Below are 7,457 nucleotides of genomic sequence, written 5' to 3' on the forward strand. Positions count from 1 at the left end.
GAAAAGGGGGAATGGGAGATACACTTGAAGTGGAAACATTCGCAGGGCTACGGGGAAAGAGCAGGGGGGAGTGGGACTAATTGGATAGATACTTTCAAAGAGCCAGCACAGGCACGGTGGGCCGAATGGCCTCCTTGTGTGCTGTATCATTCTGTAAATGTTCAGGGATGAATCATTGTGAAGGTTTATTTGGGCCCCACGTCCTTGTTAACAATAGTAAGATTAAAATAGGTAATTAAAATGCAGGTGGCTCCATAGCTCAGGGGTTAGAGCACTGGTCTAGTAAACCAGGGGTCGTGAGTTCAAATCTCACTGGGGCCTCCTCAATTTTGACTTCTGTTTCTAAATTCACCATCAATCAGCAACACCACCAACCAGACCGGTTCACTCCGCACTTTAAACACATCCCTCAGCAGTTTCACTTACCAGCCCCAGTTTGGGACCAAACAGATTCAATCGCGGCTTTCAAAAGGGAATTGGAGAAGTACCTGAAGGATCAATATTGTCAGGGCTACGGGGAAAGGGCGGGGGAGTGGGACTAGCTGAAGTGCTCTTGCAGAGAGCCGGCACGGGCTCGACGGGCCGAATGGCCTCCTTCTGTGCTGTAACCATTCTTCGATTCCATGAAATCAAATCTCAGACCCACCAATATATCCTGATATTTCACATTTCCTGCCGAGCTTGATCCCTGGGATGAGAGGGCTGTCCTATGATGAGAGATTGTGTAGAATGGGCTGATGCTCTCTGGAGTTTAGAAGAATGAGAGGTGATCTCATTGAAACATACAAGATTCTGAGGGGGATTGACAGGGTAGATGCTGAGAGGCTGTTTCCCCCTGGCTGGAGAGTCTAGAACTAGGGGTCACAGTCTCAGGATAAGGGGTCGGCCATTGAGGACTGAGATGAGGAGGAATTTCTTCACTCAGAGGGTTGTGAATCTTTGGAATTCTCTGCCCCAGAGGGCTGTGGATGCTGAGTCTTTGAGAATATTCAAGGCTGAGATCGATAGAATTTTGGACTCATGGGGAATTAAGGGATATGGAGATCGGGCGGGAAAGTGGAGTTGAGGTCGATGATCAGCCATGATCTTATTGAATGGCGGAGCAGGCTCGAGGGGCCGAGTGGCCGACTCCTGCTCCTATTTCTTATATTCTTAAAGAAATTTTTATTATTACTAAATAAACAGTGCTAGCAAAATTAATGGGACTAAAAGTCGACAAATCCCGAGGACCGGATTGTTGTGTCCGTCAGTAGTAAGACACAGGCTGCAGGAGAATGGTACATCAGATGTTTACTCAACGTGGCTCACTCTGGAACTGAACTGTACAGATTACCACTCAGGGTTTATATACAGGTGTGGTCACTGCCGGTACTACAGTATACATGAGCTGTAAAAAGTAGTTCCCCCCTTAAAGGTACATACATTACAATTCCTCCCCTTTTAGATTAACAGTACCATAACACTCATTTAACAATTAAATATCAAACTAATTACAATTAACACTTTTAACATACAACGTTAGCTGAAAATAGTCTATTTATATATTCAGTCTTTGGGGAGGCTTCCTGATCCTTTCTGGATAGCGCCTTTCCCGAGTGTCTTGCTCTTGGCGCGGAGGCGATTCTGGCCCCCTGTCGTCGGTTGGTTCATCAGCTTCCGATGCTACTGTTTCTGGGGTAAATGCTACCTGTACGTCGGGTTCCTCAACAGGTACGTATGGGCGAGGCATGGGGTTGACTTGTTCCTGTGACTCTAGGATCTGGTCAGCATGGCGTCTCACGATGTTCTCCACAACGTCCACTGTGTACATTAGTGGGCCCTGCCGTGTGCATATCGTTCCTGGCTGCCATTTTTCTGTTCAGTAGTCGCGGGCCAAGACTGGTTGCCCTACATTGAAGCTCCTTGTTGGCTTCTCATGGATGTGCTGGAATTGCTTACTCTCAACATCTCTTCGTACGCTTGGTCTGAGCAAATCCAGGCGAGATCTTAACCTTCGGTTAAAGAAAATCATGGCCGGGGCCTGGTTGGTGACTGCATGTGTCGCATTCCGGTAGGTGAACAGGAACTTGTCCACCTTATGTGTAATGCCTTACCCCATTCTTCTTCATAAACCTCCGGAACTCTTCGGACACAAACTGTGGTCCATTATCGGAGCAAATCTGTTCTGGCAAGCCGTTCCTGGCAAAAATGGTCAGTAGGACTGCAATAGTTTTCTCCGTGGTGGTGGAGGACATTTTGATGACCTCAGGCTATTTTGAGTGCGCATCCACGGCTATTAAAAACATTGGGCCAGTAATTCCGTTCCAAACGCGTGAGTACGGTCGGGGTACTCACGCGTCTGGCCGGAGGAAATGCCGGTTTTCAGCATGCACAGCGCATGCGGGGAAAACCGGCATTTCCTGTCCTCTGAACGAAGGGGTTCAGTGAGGTTAAGTCCTTACAACTTACACATGAAAAAAGCATGAGTAAAGTTGCTCCAGAGGCTGCGGAGGAAGATATATTTTATCGTGGAGCTTCTGAAAGGCAATATTTTTGTTTGGGAAAGGGAGGAAAGTTATTTTAAGAAATGATGAGGTAAGTTTTAAAGATTATTTTTTTTTTTTTTAAACGATTTTTCAGTACTGTAGGCAGAAGGAGCAATTGTGGCTGTGTGAATTGAATTTGCTGTGTTCATTAAATGTGAAAATGACTGTTCTAAAATGAATAATGTAACATTTCCAACATTTTTAAGAAAGAAACTTTTCATCAGTAAGTAATTATGTATGTATGTCCGTATATATTCCTTTACGTATATGTATGTATGTATATGTTCCTTTACTTATGTGTATGAATGTATGTGTTTAATTATGACTTTGAGAGAAAGTAACTTATTGGAAAATCATCTCGGGCTGTGAAATTGATCAGGCGGGTATGATGTATTACCAAGACGATAACGCGTTTCTCCTGCCATAGGCTTGGGGTGATTTTCTAGCCAGTCACTTCATTAAAATTACTTTAACAACTCTTTCCATTTCTTCCTTGCAAGGACGTCTGTGTAAGCAGGAGGCCTGTGAGCGAGAAAAATGCCCGGGAACTGCTAGTAGCCAACACCTTCACGAGCTAGTGGCGCCTTGTACCTCCCCCTCCCCCGCAAGGCGAGGAAAGGAGCAGACACAATTTAAAGTGAAGCAGTGAACTTTTATTGCATCATAAAACAGTTTTCAGGGTCAGTTTTGATGTAGATAGTTTATAACTTTAAAATGTTAACTAGCTATTTCCTGCTTTTCAAACATTTGTAAACATGAATAGTTCAGAAAAAAATGTGTTAACATTTTAAAGTGACTTTTTCTGTTTTCTTAGTGCAATAAAGACATTCAAGGTGGAAACTAGCTATGTTCTAATTTTCAAATAGTTGTTGTAAAAATACTTTGGCTCCAATAAAAGTTGCTAATTTTTTTCAAACTGACTACAGGCTGCACTGTTTAAAGGAAAAGGTTACATATCCTTTCAGTCACAAATAAACATTTCAATGAAAACAGCAAACACAACATTTTACATGTCAATAAAATGAAAAATTTAACAATTGCACGATTTGCCCCCTCACATCTGCGACTGAGGGTCCAAGGAGGTGCATTGCGCAAGAGGTCATCGTCGTACGTATCCTCACACTGTTCCCTTTCGGGAACTGTATGAAGTGGTGGAAGGATTTCTGGCCACGTTAACGCTCCTTCCGTGACCATAACCATCTTCATACCAGCCATTAGGGTGGTTAGTCCTATGGCGCGAGGGTTTTACGGGCTCCCACAACCCATCTGAGGGGGGAGGGCCACCCACACCCGCGGACGCAAGTATCCCGCTGGATGTCCACCCAGAATTTATAGTTGGAGCTCCGACTCCACTTGCTGGGACTGTCTGGAGCGGGGTTCGAAACCCTACTCCTTCTGGCCCAGCGGCGGGGATGCTTACTGCTACGCAAAAGGCCCACTCCGCGCAAAAGGTGACACCCATACATTTCCTGCGCCTTTTCCCTCCCCGTGACTGGAGCCCTATGCTGCCACTTGAAAGACCAAGCTATCATCTGTCCTTTTTGCGGCGCCTTGGACTTCTCATTACCAATGATGAGCAGGCGCTGCGCCTCCACCTCGTTGAGGAGATTGCTGAGGTCATCATCAGTTCAATTGTGAGTTCTTTTAATGCCGTGAATTGTGCTCATTCCAGCCATTTCACGTTGCTAATTGGAGTGGGCCTTTGGCGTAGCGGTAGGATCCCCGCCGCTGTGCCAGACGGGGTAGGGTTTCGAACCCCGCTCCAGACAGTCCCGGCAAGTGGAGTCGGAGCTCCGGCTCTAAATTCTGGGTTGACATCCAGTGGGATATTTGCGTCCGTGGGTGTGGGTGGCCCCCCTCCCTCGTATAGGTTGTGGGAGCCCGTAAAACCCTCCCGCCATAGGACTAACCGCCCTAATGGCTGGTACAAAGATGGTTACGGTCACGGAGTGAGCGTTAATCATGGCCATAAATCCTTCCACCACTTCATACAGTTCCCCAAAGGGAACAGTGTGAAGACACGTATGACAACGACGTTGCTAATTAAATAAATGGAATGAAAAAAATGCTTTCAGGGCTTTTAAAAGTCTTTAAATTGCTTTAATTCTGTTTAAAACTACTTCAGACTCTTCAAAATAATGTAAAAGTTTATAAAAGTTACGAAGAGCTTCATAAAAATACCAAAAACCTATTTGAAATGCTGCTCGCCATGTAAAAATACTTTGCAGCTTGTGAGAAACATTGGGGGCGTGTCCTTTTAAACTGAGACCTCAAGGGGCGTGTCTCAGTTGCACAGCGCGCTACAGGCTTCGCGCTGGCTGCACTCCTGGGCGGCGTGACGTCAGACGCTGCCCGGGAGTCATCATTTTAAAACAGGAATTCCAGGTGTCCCTGAAGGTCAACGGCCGGCGCGTCGGGTAAGTGCAGATCGGGGGCTTGCACACGCGGCAAGCCCCCGATCCTAATTTCTGCCCCATTGAGTCCATGAATGGACCAGCAAAATCAATATGCACCCGTTGCCATGGAGATGAGGGCCACTCCCATGGGTGTAGAGGGGCCTGTGGTGGTGCATTTTGGACTTTCTGGCATCCTGAGCAGCTCTTGGTCAGGTCCTCGATTTGTTTATCGATCCCCGGCCACCACACATAAGCCCTGGCTAGGCTTTTCATTTTTACCCCTCCCAGATGACCCTCATGAAGCTCATTGAGCACTCTATCCCTTAACATGGGTGGAATTACCACTCGGGATCCACACATCAAGGTCCCCCGGCACACTGACAGCTGTTCTCTTCTTGTCGAGAATACTGGCAACAGTGAGTCGCCATATGCTGGCCATCCCTTCACCGTCAAATCATATACCCGAGACAGTGTCGGGTCATTTCGGGTCTCCTTTTCTATACGAGCGTTAGTTACCGGTAGGTATTCAACTATAGTCGAATGAAATATTTCGACAGGATCCACTGCTGGTGCTTCCTCCGCAGTAGGCAGTGGCAGGCGTGATAGCCCATCAGCATTTCCATGCTGTTTCATGCCCTTATATTCCATCTCATAGTGGTGCGCCCCTAGAAACAGTGACCATCTTTGTAGTCGTTGCGCAGTCATCACCAGAACACCCTTCTTCAGATTAAAAATGGAGACAAGAGGCTGGTGGTCAGTCAGCAAGGTGAATTTCTGCCCGTGCAGATAGTGATTGAACTTTTTCACTCCCCACACTAGTCTGAGGGCCTCCCTGTCAATCTGGGCGTAGTTACGCTCGGCTGAGGTTAGTGATCGTGACGCAAAGGCTATTGGCCTCTCTGAGCCGTCCGAGAATTTGTGCGACAGCACCGCTCCAATGCCGTAGGGTGACGCATCACACGCCAACCGAATTGGTAGTGCTGGGTTGAAATGGGCCAATCCCTATTTCGATGTGATTAGTGTTTTGCTTTTCTGGAAAGCTCGTTTACATTCGTCACTCCACTTCCATGGCACTCCAGTTTGCAGTAGGGTGTTCAGTGGGTGTAGTATTGTAGACAAATTTGGCAAGAACTTATGGTAGTAGTTTACCAGCCCGAGGAACGACCTCAGTTGTGACACGTTTTCCGGTGCTGGAGCCTTGACTACTGCCTCAATCTTTTCTGGGGACTTATGTAACCCCTCTTTATCGATAACATGGCCACAATACGAGATCTGTTTTTTAAAAAACTCGCATTTGGGGCGGTTAGCTCGGAGCCCATATTCCTTCAATCTAGTGAGCACCTGCTCCAGGTTGGCGAGGTGATCACTGTCATTTTTGCCCGTGACCAGGATATCGTCCAAATAACACTGGGTCCCTGGGATCCCTTGCAGGACTTGTTCCATTGCCCTTTGCCAAATAGCCAGAGATGATGCTACCCCGAATACCAGCCTATTGCATTGGTAGAGACCTTTATGGGTGTTGATTGTGAGGTAATTTTTTGATGCTTCTTCTACCTCCATTTGCAGATACGCCTGGGCCAGATCAATCTTAGTGAAGCGTTTCCCTCCAGATAGCGAGGCGAAAATATCTTCAATCCGCAGAAGTGGATATTGTACGGTGTGAAGGATCGGGTTCACTGTTACCTTAAAGTCCCCACAGATGCGAACCTTCCTTGGTTCCCCAGGCGTGCTGCTCAATGACCTTTTCATCACAGGGACGATGGGTGTAGCCCACTCGCTCCAGTCTACCTTGGACAGTACTCCTGAACGTTCCAAACTCTCCAGCTCTGCTTCGACAGCTGGGCGGATCGCATAAGGTACCGGTCTGGCCGTAAAAAATTTTGGGCTTGCGTTTTCTTCGATTTTAATTGTTGCTGTCATGCCTTTTAGTGTTCCGAGTCCTTGCTGGAACACTTCTTGCACGTCGGTTAGGATCTTTGACAGTCGCCCAGGTGTGACGTCGTCATCCTTTTTGGCAGCCACAGTCAGTGCTTGTATGGAATGCCAATCCAGCTGTATTTTCTGGATCCATTCACGTCCCAGTAATGGTGGTCCTCCATCTTGCAATACATACAGGTCTAGTTTTGGTGTTTCCTTACCGTTATATATAACGGTCACCCTTATTTTTCCTTTGGGGTAGACTTTTTGCCCTGTGTACGTCTTCAAAATAATTTTTGTGTCTCTCAAGGGTATGTGTGAGAATAGCCGCTCGTAGTCCCTTCGGTTTATGACTGTTAGGGCTGATCCTGTGTCCAATTCCATTTTTACCTGGACACCTGCTATCTTGAGAGTGACCCAAATGGTTCGGTGATCCTCCGTTTTGATCACATTATGTAGTTTCAGACAACTCAGCTCACTGCTTTCAGAGTCTGAACTATTCTCCGTCAACTTATGTACCTTCTTGTACTTATCTTTTGGAGATTTCTTATTGCTGGTTTTCTTTCCCGACCTGCAGACTCATGCTATGTGTCCTACTTTTCCACACTGTCTGCACACT

General features: G+C 46.8%; 1 non-coding gene across 1 annotated transcript; it reads left to right on the forward strand.

Annotated features, from left to right (window-relative positions):
* Window positions 1-248: 248 nt before the first annotated feature.
* trnat-agu (transfer RNA threonine (anticodon AGU)) lies at window positions 249-321 on the forward strand. Its single transcript has one exon. It is a non-coding gene; the product is annotated as a tRNA-Thr (tRNA).
* The last annotated feature ends 7,136 nt before the right edge of the window (window positions 322-7,457 follow it).

The sequence above is a fragment of the Somniosus microcephalus genome, unplaced genomic scaffold (assembly GCF_052327205.1).
Source record: "Somniosus microcephalus isolate GS21.2 unplaced genomic scaffold, FLI_Smic_1.0 unresolved_chr2, whole genome shotgun sequence".
NCBI classification, from domain to species: domain Eukaryota; kingdom Metazoa; phylum Chordata; class Chondrichthyes; order Squaliformes; family Somniosidae; genus Somniosus; species Somniosus microcephalus.